Genomic DNA, 12,302 nt, shown 5'->3' with positions numbered 1-12,302 from the left:
CAGTTAAATTAAAAGCACAACTCATGCTATCGTTAAAACTACAGCATAGAGGTTAAATGAAAAACTCAAAAAAAAAAAAAAAAACTCAAAATAGAAAAAAACCAAAGAGCTATACAGTGTGCTGTAGAAGAATTTATATAGAGAATGTACAACAGACCATTAATCAAAGATTTTTAGTTGTAATGAGTGAAGAAACCAGAAAAGTACGCAATAAGAGTTTCAATATTTATTAAAGAATAAATGGTAATTATGAAAGAAAACTTCATGAAGCTGTATATGAAGAGCAAGCAATCACTGTGTCCTTAACAAAGAAATTCAGGTTAATTAAATAAGAGCTTATAGCCACTTTTTAGATTTTCTTTTGTTTAAAGATCAGTTAAGGGCAGCCCGGGTGGTTCAGTGGTTTAGCGCTGCCTTCGGCCTAGGGCATGATCCTGGAGACCAGGGATCAAGTCCCATGTCAGGCTCCCTGCATGGAGCCTGCTTCTCCCTCTGCCTATGTCTCTGCCTCTCTCTCTCTCTCTCTCTGTCTGTCTCTCATGAATAAATAAATAAAAGTTTTAAAAAATAAAATAAAGATCAATTAATGTCAAGAAGCATGAAGTCATAAAAAATTAGTCACCAATGAAAACAGAAAGACATTAATTTGTCAACATACTCATCTGCAAAATTAAATTCCTAAAAAATGAGCAATGCATGTAATTTTTATTTTTTGCACGTAATTTTAATAACCAACCAATAATTTTCTATTTAGTCATTTTATTCATACATAAAGGTAAGAGAAAGACATTTTTAGTAATTCAAACGATTTATCAAACTACTAGAACATGTCAAATGTAAGATATTTATTTTTTTTAATTTTATTTATTTATTCATGAGACACACAGAGAGAGAGGCAGAGACATAGGCAGAGGGAGAGGCAGGCTCCATGTAGGGAGCCCAATGTGGGACTCGATCCCAGGATCCTGGGATTACATCCTGAGCCAAAGGCAGGCGCTCAACCACTGAGTCACCCAGGTGCCCCACGAATGTAATAGATCTTGAACAAGGAAGAAATGCTAGCAGTGAGAATAAAAACCAGCTAAACAGAAGTTGTTTGGGGCACCTGGGTGGCTCAGTAGGTTGAGCGTCTGCCTTCGGCTCAGGTCATGATCCTGGAGTCCTGGGATCAAGCCCTACTTTGGGCTCCCTGCTTGGTGGGGAGTCTGTTTCTCCCTTTCCCTCTGGCCCTGTTCATGCTCTTTCTCACTCTCTCTCTCTTTCTCTCTCTCTCAAGTAAACAAAAATCTTTTTTAAAAAGTTGTCTAATTGTACTAAATATGGTAAAAACAAAATTGAAAACAGTACAAAAAGGTAAAAGTACATACGTATAGTATGTACATATATAGAAATTATTAGTTTGCAACAACAACCTAATCCCAAATCTCAGATTATTATATATATAACAATGGAAAGTAATGAATAAATTGATAGTACACAAGCAAAAAAGAAAAGAAAACTGAAACTGCTAAGTGTATCATATATCATACATGTTCTATTTTGTTCTGTGTCTCCATTTTTTTCTTTTTTCTTCTTACTATCTTTGCCAACTAGATTTTGTTAATGTTATTTCTAAAATCAACAAGTACTAGTTCCAATTTTTACAGCCAGTGCGGAATGACATTTTAAGGAATACTTTCTTTATAAAGTATCTTTTTTTTTTTTTTTTTTGATACTGGACTCTCCTATTTGATAACATACAATCCACCCAGCAAACTTCTGAGTACTTCTGTTTATCTGAAAAACTAAGGGCCAGAGAGTTGCTCACGATTTTTTAGGTCCTTTTCTCCCAGGCAAGAATCCTTGGTCCTCACCTCCCTGATATTGTATCAACCTGCTGAAGTATTCACAGTATTTGGGAGTTCACTTCTTTCCAGACCAGCTTGCATCATGGTTGGATAATGCTATTAAGAGTTGATGTTTCTCTTCCAGGAGACATAATTCACCTCCCACCATTATTCACCCGTTTATGGTAGCCGACTGGCAAGACCTATTTTCCAGGGCAAATCACAGCAGCTTCTCCTCACTGGAAACCATTCAAGTTCCCTTACCCTTCCACATCGTCTTTTAGGAAATGTTCCCTATGAATGGACCCACTGCTCTAGATATGGTTTTAACCAAAAATGGGATTTGGCAATATAGGACAATGGGTGAAGTACTTCCTTTAATTGAGAATATGCCTTTATCAATGTATGATGAGTTCCAATTCCATTGTTACTCTGTTTTTCTCAAACTAAACTATTTAGCGTATCGTTTCACAACTAAATTCATAAAAGAATAACCCCCAGGATATACATTTTCCTACAGATTTTTTTTTTTTTTTGCAAAATTAGGTTTCTTCCAACCAATAATATATATTTTTTGACTTCTATAAAGGGCTTCATTCTGTTATTTCTAAATGGCTATCTTCTTAATCTTTAACGCATTCTGATACTCTCTACCAGTTTTCTATTATTAGAAATGTCACATTAAAAAGGAAAATGTCCACAGATTCAATGAAGCATATTTAAGCTTTATTTTTAAAAAAGATTTGATTTATTAATTTATTTAAGAGAGAGTGGGAGCACACACAACTGGGAGGAGCAAAGAGAGAGGGATAAGCAGACTGCTCTGAGAGTGGAACCAATGCCAGGCTTGATCCTGTGACCATGAGGTCATGACATGAGCTGATATCAAGAGTTGGACGCTTAACTGACTGAGCCACCCAGGCACCCAGCATATGTAAGCTTTAAATTGAGTGCTATAATGTTAGTTTCCTCATGTCTACATGGAAATAATAACTACATTGCAAAAATTTTAATAAGACATGTAAAATCTACCAAGAATAGGAACTGAAAAATAATTGGTAGACAATAAATGGTAATCATCAGTTCCCAACTAAAACCTGGAAGTAAAGTGGCATCTTTTTGTTTCAATTGTGTACTATCAACTTAAATTGATATTTTCTTTTTAGGCATTGATGATATTATTCTAATTCATGCAAATAATTGTTAAATCAGATTTTACACTTTGTATTAAGATTTGATTTAAACAACTTAAATTATAGTGAAAAAAGTTACTGTGTGAATCATTATAAAACACTAGGACATTTGTCTTTTAGATTTAATGTTTAAAGCTCCAGAACCATAGCCACTCTCTACTTATAAGAGACAATTATCCATGTGGATTTGAATTTTCCATCATCTGACATTATTCCAATTTATTATTACTGTAATTTTCTGGGATCTGAAAGGTTGAGTAGAATAGTTGAGGTTAAAATAAAATCTGTTTACTTCTCACAAACTTATTTTTGTATCATTTTTAAATTTGCTGTTAAAGGAATAGTTATGCTTTGGGTGGATTTGGTTTAAATCAGTAAAATACAATTTTCACTACTAGTTAGGAATACTTAGTTTAATCAGTTTTTCCAACAAAAACTCTTTTTTTGGGGGGGGGGGGGTCTAGTATGACCTTAACAGTCAATGATCATTTAGGTCAATGAATGCTAATTTTGCTCTTAGTAAATGTAGCATTGTGTTAAATGTGAGACATACACAGAGGTAACAAAAAAGTATAAAACCTTTTTCTCTACATGAGAAAAGATACTAACTAAGGAGAGATACGGGATTACACAGGATACATATTTAGAAATGTATAGTGCTCTTATTTTAAGAAAATATATTTAAAAATAAATAAAAGCTAACATTTATGCACTATGTAAAATATGCCAAGCACTATTTTAAATTACCTCCTGTAATGTTTACCACAACCCTATCAGACAGGTATTTTTATCAACATCTAACTAAAGAGGAAACTGAAATACACAGACCAATTATTTGCCTCAAATCACACAGCTAATTAGTGCTAAAGCCAAGATTTGAACTTAAACCCAGTTCCAGAACCCACAACCTTAACCACTTTGCTATTCTACTTCCAATTACATTTTTTCCCAAGTAATTTACTGAGGTGTGGTTACATCTAGAAAATGCATAAATCTTAAATATAAAGCTCAATAAACTTTGGCATATGCATATGCCTATGTAACTGCCACCAAAATCAAGAATATATGTGTATGTGTACGCATGTGTGCACACCCTCTTGCACACTTTTAGGTCTAGCATCCATTAATTATATTTTGGTTAATTTATTTAGAAAAGCTAATAAACTTGGAGAAAAGGGAAGGTGTCACGGGAACCAGTGATAACAACTAATATTTACAGAACATTACTAAGTGGCCCCCACTGCACAGGGCGCTCTCCATCTACTGTAAACCTCCCAAGAGCCTCCCAGGAAGAAGCTGCAACTCTCCAAACTGCAGATCAGGAACTGAAGTGCAGAGAAGTTAAGGAAGAAGCAGCAACACTTGGCATTTTTTTCACTCTACTATTGATCAATTAAAAAGGTAAAGAGGTAAAAAGAGACAACAAAACTGATGAATGTTAGAAGAGATTTTTAAAGCCCAAGAAAGAATTCCATAATCACCAGTTTAATTTTGATTTGCCATCCATTCCTTTATTAACGTAGTGTATGATGCGATTGGTTTGCACATCTTGCACCATGGGCATGCCTGCCGCCCAGGAATAAATCCCACTTGATCGGGGTGAGTCTGATTCTTTTAAGATACTGTTAGATTCGATTTGCTAGTATCTTGTTAAGAACTTTTGCATCCGTGTTCATCAGGGATACTGGCTTGTAGTTCTCCTTGTGAGTGGGGTCTTTGGTTTTAGGATCGAGGTGATGATGGCCTGGTAGAATGAGTTTGGAAGTTTTCCTTCCATTTCTATTTTTTGGAACAGTTTGAGAAGAATAGGTGTTAACTCTCCTTTAAATATTTAGTAGAGGCAGCCCAGGTGGCTCAGTGGTTTACCACCACCATCGGCCCGGGGCCTGATCCTGGAGACCCAGGATCGAGTCCCACGTCGGGCTCCCTGCATGGAGCCTGCTTCTCCCTCTGCCTCTGCCTCTCTCTCTCTCTCTCTCTCTCTCTCTGTGTGTGTGTGTGTGTGTGTGTGTCTCATGAATAAATAAATAAAATCTTAAAAAAAAAATTTCGGGGATCCCTGGGTGGCGCAGTGGTTTGGCGCCTGCCTTTGGCCCAGGGCGCGATCCTGGAGACCCGGGATGGAGTCCCACGTCGGGCTCCCAGTGCATGGAGCCTGCTTCTCCCTCTGCCTGTGTCTCTGCCTCTCTCTCTCTCTCTCTCTCTCTCTCTCTGTGTGACTATCATAAATAAATAAAAATTAAAAAAAAATGTATTTGGTAGAATCCAGAATCCATCCAGAAGTGTCCTACACCGCATATCATGAGAAACTCATTACGGAACAAACAGAGGAAGCTAAAGTTAAAGCACACATTCAGGGACCTGAGGAGGAAGAATGAATTGAAAACAGGAAATATTCCTTAAGGATGCCCACATTAAGACGGCTGGGGCAGGATATCAAGAGAGGAGAGGAGAGCTAGCAAGGCAAAGGTTGCAGAATTGAGGAGAGTAGTGGAGTGGACTTTTATCCAATAGAGAACTAGGAAAAACTACAGAAAAACACAGGAAAATACGTTTGAATCTTTCTAGAAAATGGTCAGCCTCAATGACCAATCAGTGGGAAATTCTGGAAACACCTGGGTCAGAAAAACAGTAGCTGTTGAATTCCTCCATGGCAGAGGGTTTACTAGTAGCTGAAGAGCCCAATTAATGGCTATGAATGAGTCCTTCCCAGAAATTACATATACAAAACTTATCCTTAAATTTGAGACAGCTGCTAATATTCATTAGCTGTCCCTGTCATCTATGGATAATATTATCAGGTCTGGCCTTGTTCCCACGACTTTTGCTTCCCCAGATGGAATGCTCACCCTTCTTCCCTATTCACTTGTCTTTAGTTTCTTTAGTTGTTCTTAATTCTGAGCAGGTATCAGAATCTCCCAGGGAGCTTTTAAAATAGTATCAATGCCCACATACCCCAGTAGAGGAGGTCATATAAAAGAAGCACCTTGGGAGCTTTTTCAAAGTATACATGCTTCTTCCTCCACCCCTGTGACACTGGGGCAAGGCGGAGTTTTAGAAAGCAGAGTTCGCAGATGACTCTTAGTGAATCCTGAAAGACTTCCCTCCTCCTTAAAAAGCAGTTTGTAAAGGCTCCTTCGGTGAGCTCAGGGTCTCCTAAAGCTTCAATTAACCATTTCTATGCTAACAACTAGACCATTCTAGATCTCTCATTCCAAACCCACAGAGCCATTTGACTAGTATATATTTCTACCTGTACATCAGAAAGAAACATTATAGTCAACAGATCTTTTTTTAAAAAATAATTCCTTCCCCATCTGAGAAGTTAGTGTTAATACAGAACCATACTAAATTTCTTTTTCCCCTGTCTCTTTATTTCTTTGCCCTCTCTTACAGTTAAAAGAAGGCTGAAGAAAATTTCAGGAGAAAAAAAAAAAAAAAAAAAAAGGAGTGGCCTAATTGTAGGCTCAAATCAATTCTTACCTGAATATTACTAGACTACTTTCACATTGGCCTCCTTGACAGTAGTCTTGTTCTCCTGAAATCCATCCTCCACATCGCTGCCCAAGAGACCTACCTGACCATGCCACTCATTGACCTGGCAATGTGTCCACTCACTCTCTTGGGCAGGAGCCAAGGTTCTTATGGTGACCTACAATGCCCCCTAAGAACTGTGAGAATACACACTACATCTTGAATTTAGTTTCTTTAAAGCATTCTAGCATCGGTGGCCCCAACGAACCACAGGTTCCAGTATTTGTGCTTTTTCTCCATTCTCTCCCTATGAATCTGTGTTTTACTTTAACTATAATCTGTTCTAAGCCTAAACTGTTGCACTCATGAGAACTCTGAACTGACACATAGGAAGTACATCCACCTCCTCCAGCGGGACCTCACAGAGAGAAGAGGTCCTGAGACCACATAGAAGAGAGAAAAGCTACATTGTCTCAAGGATCCAGTGGATCCCGGGCCCCCATCTAACTGGATGCATCCACATTAGTTCCTACCAGCAAGACCAGGAGAAGAACCATTCAGCTGAACCCAACCCAGACTGCAGAATCATGAGCAAATAACTGTTTTTTGTTTTTTGGGTTTTTTTTTTAAGATAATAGGTTTTGAGGCATTTATTATATAGCAATAAAAAACTAAAACGGCTTCTGGCTCTGAGAAGGGTTTTCATAACTGTTACTAATATAGATGTGTATATACATGTTGACCTTTGTAGGAAAAAACTGATTTACTTGACTGAGTATTTGGTAAGAATGAACAAATAAGAAATAGCTTCTAGGTCATATGACCCACACAATGTTTACCTGGACATATCAAACAGAGTGTAATAGTGGCCAACTACAACTATTAAAGATTTCCCTAAGTGTCTCTGCAAGAAGACATAAGTTAGCTGAACTGCTAACAAACTCAGTACATGCGTTTTAAAATACGTCTTTGGGTTGCAGATGGGAAATGTAGACCTCAGAAGGGTGCAAGCATCCTAACCAAACCTATGAATGGTAGTGTTAAATGTCCTATTGTGATTTGGGTAATTCTTTTTAAAGATTTTGTTTCACTTTTAAGTAGTGGTATTCATTCATTTAGTGCCCATAGCATTTCACTTTACGAGTGGTTCTGTCTGGATTTAGAAAAGCAGATTCAGGGATCCCTGGGTGGCGCAGCGGTTTGGCGCCTGCCTTTGGCCCAGGGCGTGATCCTGGAGACCTGGGATCGAATCCCACGTCGGGCTCCCAGTGCATGGAGCCTGCTTCTCCCTCTGCCTGTGTCTCTGCCTCTCTCTCTCTCTCTCTCTGTGACTATCATAAATAAATAAATAATTTTTTTAAAAAATTAAAAAAAAAAAAAAGAAAAGCAGATTCAAATGACGGGTATGAAAAGTCAAACTTCAAAGTAAAATCCCATGTAAGAAAGTAGGTTTTTAGATTTGTCTTTCCAATATCAAAATACAGTTTTTCTGATGATAGTGATAAAATAATTTCTAATAATGCAGAAAACTGATTACTGAAAATTAAAAAAAAAAATAATCACCCTAAACACTAAGAAAGACTTTAATCAATCTAAAACAAAAGTGGATTCCAGCTAGGGGGCATCCTCTGTTTACAGGAGGGTTTAACATGTTTTCTTTCATATCTTTGTATCATTCAAATTCACTAACCATTGTTGAACCCCTACCTTGAATAATGAATGACCTGCAGTCTCTTTTAGGTTAACTCATTTATTAACAGTATTCCTTACACATACTCACTTGCACTGAAATTCAAATCCTATTTAAGAATAAACTAAGTATTTATATTCAAAGGTAAATATCATTTTCTAGCACTCTTATTAAAATCATATTATAAGCAAATGTCCAGTGCACTCGTTTTCAATATAGTTTTCAATAGTCTTCTTCAAGACTTTAAAAGACCCTGTCAAATTTTACATAATTTTCCATTTATTTTGTCTAAAATATCTTCTTTATCTTGTTATGTCTAAATACACGCAGTTCTGTGAATAATATCATGTTCTTGGTATCTGTGCAAAGGAAGCCTTATTATACCACTCAAGTGCACAGACACAGTGTACTCACTGACATTTACACATCAATTTGCATACTATCTGCTTTTTCAGAGAGAAAATTGATTCAACTTCCTCTTGTCCTTGGTAAAATGAGTTATATATGACTCTTATAAAACATCAAGGCCAGTAGGGAAAAAAACAACAACAACACAACACTGGATTTTCAAAGGCAAATGAAGGAGGTATCCTTTACCACTGTCTTCAGTAGTAATTCTATTATTTTTTTCATCCAAATGTTTGTTTTCACTTAAAGGAACTGGCCGCGCTTGACATATTAGGCGGCCCTGCCTAGCAGAGAATATTTTTAATAGTAATTTGCTGGAGGCATGGCTTTGGGTTGTGCAGTGTCCCTGGAACTGGCAGTTTAAAATTCAAGATAGGCTGACTCATCCCTTCCACATTCGGAGGTTAAAAAAAAAAATAATAAGGCACATCTTACAATTTACTGCATGCAGATCTTTGAGGCCAGGTTGTAGATCATCTGCTCAGGCTGCAAAATTATATCCAAATATGCAAACTGAAAAACCTCAAACTTAGCTGCTATAACTCTGACTTCTATAAGGGTCATAAGACAATCCTTTAAAATTCAGTTTCATTCCATGCCAAGCATTTCTCATGTATAGATTGAGCTATTAGCAAGATTTTCCTTAAAAACTACCATGTGGGTAGCATTTACATGGAATCTAGGGGATTAGGAGGACAAATGGACATGGCCTGTGATTTTTGAGTTCACTGTGAAGATAAAATACATATTGTAGTACTGGATTTGTGAGAAGTATATATTTGGTCCTACGAATGAATACATTTCTCATACGTATTTGGTCTTCATCCACAGGTCCTGGATCGCACCTCACTGAATCCTTGAAATTCCCTGAGTGCAGAAAGTGATATGTTAATGAGGTGACTTTTGGAAAACACCTGAGGAAGAGACCAGGTGCCCTAGGAGCCAACCATTTGATATAGAGGGTTGGAACTTTCATTCCCACCCCCTGAATTCTGCGGAGGAGATGGGGAGGATTGAAAAATCACCAATGACCAGTCATTTAATCAACCATGTCTATGCAATGAAGCCTCCATAAAAACCTAAAAGGAATCAGTTCAGGTGTGGTAAACACAGGGGAATGAAGGAGAATGGCATGCCTGGAGAGGGCATGCCAAGTTCCATGCCCTTTCCCTCAGACCTTGCCCTGTGCACCTCTGCCATCTGGATGTTCCTGAGTTACAGCTTATCACAATAAAACAGTGATCTAGTAAGTGAAGTGTTTCTCTGAACTCTATGAGCTGTACTAGCAGATTAATCAGACCCCAAAATGAGGTCATGGGAACCTCTACTTTGCAGCCAGTCAGTCAGAAGTAACAACCTGGACTTGCAAGTGGTGTCTGCAATCTAAGGAGGGCGTTGCGGGAACCTCCAGTCTCTAACCAGTGGGTCAGAAGTACAGGTAACAGCCTGGGCTCTTGCATCTGAAGTGTGTATGTGTGCTGGGGTGGCAGGGTGGGGGTGATTGTTTCAGGGGTCTTTTATAGGACTGAATCCATAATCTATGTTATCTGATGCTATCTCTGGGTAAACAGTGTTAGAATTGAGTTGAATTCTTGGACACCCTGCTGGTGTCCTGCTGGGATCCGAGAACTGCTGGAGGTGTCGGAGAATCCCCTGCACACATGCTGGAATTTGGTCTCAGAATCAATTTAGGTATGTAAATTAAAACAAAACAAACAAACAAGAACAAGAAGAGTTCAGAGAAAAAAATGACTGATTCATGAAAGACAGAAGTAAAAAAGGAGAATCTATCAGAGTGGACAAATAAATGGCTACATTTTCTGTGCCAAGTTCTTACTTTTATCCTCATGGCATTTGTGCATACTTCTATCTAGAAGTTTCCCAGGTCACACAAAATTGATACATTTCAAACTGAACTGACATTCTCCAGGTCTCCCAAATGCTCTTCTTCCCAGTATTCTTCTGCAGGTGAACGGTGTTTCACCACTTTGTAAACCCAAGCCAAAAATGAAGGAATCATACCTAATATCCCCTCTTCCAATCTTCCACTAAATCTGATGATATCACTTTCTTGTGTCACCCTTACTGATCCCCTCCCCCCGTCCCTGCTTCTTCTACAATGTCAGAGAACCTTTCTGAAACACATCCAATCACACTATTTTCTCACTTAAAATCTTTCAATGGATCCCTCTAGCTATCAGGTTAAAGCCTACAGGTCTTCCACATGACAACAAGGTTCCTTGTGAACTAGTTTCTCCAATGTCTGCAGATTTTCTCTACCAGTTGGCCACAGACATCTTTCATATGTGCACTGAGCAGCCTATGCTCCAGGTTTACTCTGATCTCTCAACCGCTGTGCACTTGCTGTTCTCTCATCTACAGGGCAGGCACAGCTGACCTAAGATAATGACCAACCACACAGGCTAGTAAGTCCAGCTACTCAGATTCAAATATCACCTCCTCCTCCATTCTCTAGCCATTAAGCCCTGTGTGCCTTGTTTTTCTTATTTGTAAAATGGGGATGAGAACAATTTTTGCCTCCTAGAGTTGTGGTGAGGATTACATCAGACAATCCACATAAAGCAGTGAAGACAGGACTGGCAATAACCTCTCGGCAAATGTTAGCAATAATCACCACAGCTACATGCATTAACATCTACAGGAAGTGCTGGATTCTACGTGAGTTGGGGAGTAGTTCTCAAAAATATTCAAGCAGCTTAGACGCAATGTGGAGATCCTGCAGCTTGGTGACACTCACCCAGGGAAGCAGCTTCGGCAGCAAGAAGAGCCTCTCCTCCAATCTCCCTCTCCAAATTCTTCCCAAGTGCAGTTCGTGTCCAGCTCCCTTCCTAAATCCCTGCCCATCTCTTCATTCCATTTCAAGGCCACAGCCTTTTTCTGGAAATTTTCATCAACTGATACGGCCTGACTTCATCACCTGTGCACATGGCTGTAGATGAGGCTACTGAATCTATAGGACCGTGAGGAGAAGGCTCTAGGAACCCTGGTAACAGGGAAGAATAGAAATTTGCAGTGACCCCAATTCTTTCCGGTGGTGTCAGTGCAAACTTTACCACTTAGAAAATTTAATTTGTGGGTTCTTTTATTTTTTGCTTTGTTTTCAAATTCTCTTCTCCACTGTTTCAGTCACTGTATCCTACAGACCAATTCATACCCCTCCATACTAAAATCGTCCTTCCCCTCAATGCTAAATGCAGCAATGGTTCCTCACTTCTCTTTCATCTGTCCCCTCACAGCTTAATTCTAGCTACCTAGAATACCCTTGTGTGACTTTTGCAGTCCCTACCTCAAGTATCCATTCTCTAATTATTTTTATTTAATCTTTTTTTTTTTTTTTTTAAGTAGGCTCCATATCCAGCATGGACTCCAACATGGGACTTGAACTCAGAACACTGAGATTTAAACCTGAGCAGAGATCAAGGGTAAGATGCTTAACTGACTGAGCCACCCAGGTACCCTCATTCTCTAATTTTTAATTCATATATATAAATATAATTTTATTTTCAAAATCTTATATGCAAATTTTTTTTAAAAACTAAATACTACTGGAAATATTTTAATAAGAACAGCAGTCCTTCGTGTCATCATTGAGTTCAGTCCCTTAAAGGCAACTATTTTAACTCTTCTACTCATTCGTCTAGAATTTATATCAAATGTACAAACAATATCCATTCTACTTACTATTTCAAA

The 12,302-nt window shown here is 38.3% G+C and overlaps 1 long non-coding RNA gene across 2 annotated transcripts in view; it reads left to right on the top strand.

The window, feature by feature from the left end:
- Positions 1-12,058, top strand: part of LOC140602790 (uncharacterized) — a 73,851-nt gene extending 61,793 nt beyond the window's left edge. The window contains exons 2-3 of one of the 2 annotated variants that reach the window (XR_012005698.1): positions 9,423-10,029; positions 11,955-12,058. This is a non-coding gene — a long non-coding RNA (uncharacterized lncRNA). The remainder of the gene's footprint in view (positions 1-9,422; positions 10,030-11,954) is intronic. The other variant, XR_012005699.1, reaches the window with a different exon arrangement.
- The last annotated feature ends 244 nt before the right edge of the window (positions 12,059-12,302 follow it).

The sequence above is a fragment of the Canis lupus genome, chromosome 13 (genome assembly GCF_048164855.1).
Source record: "Canis lupus baileyi chromosome 13, mCanLup2.hap1, whole genome shotgun sequence".
In the NCBI taxonomy this organism is placed as follows: Eukaryota; Metazoa; Chordata; class Mammalia; order Carnivora; family Canidae; genus Canis; species Canis lupus.
This window is presented reverse-complemented; position numbering and strand designations above follow the sequence as displayed.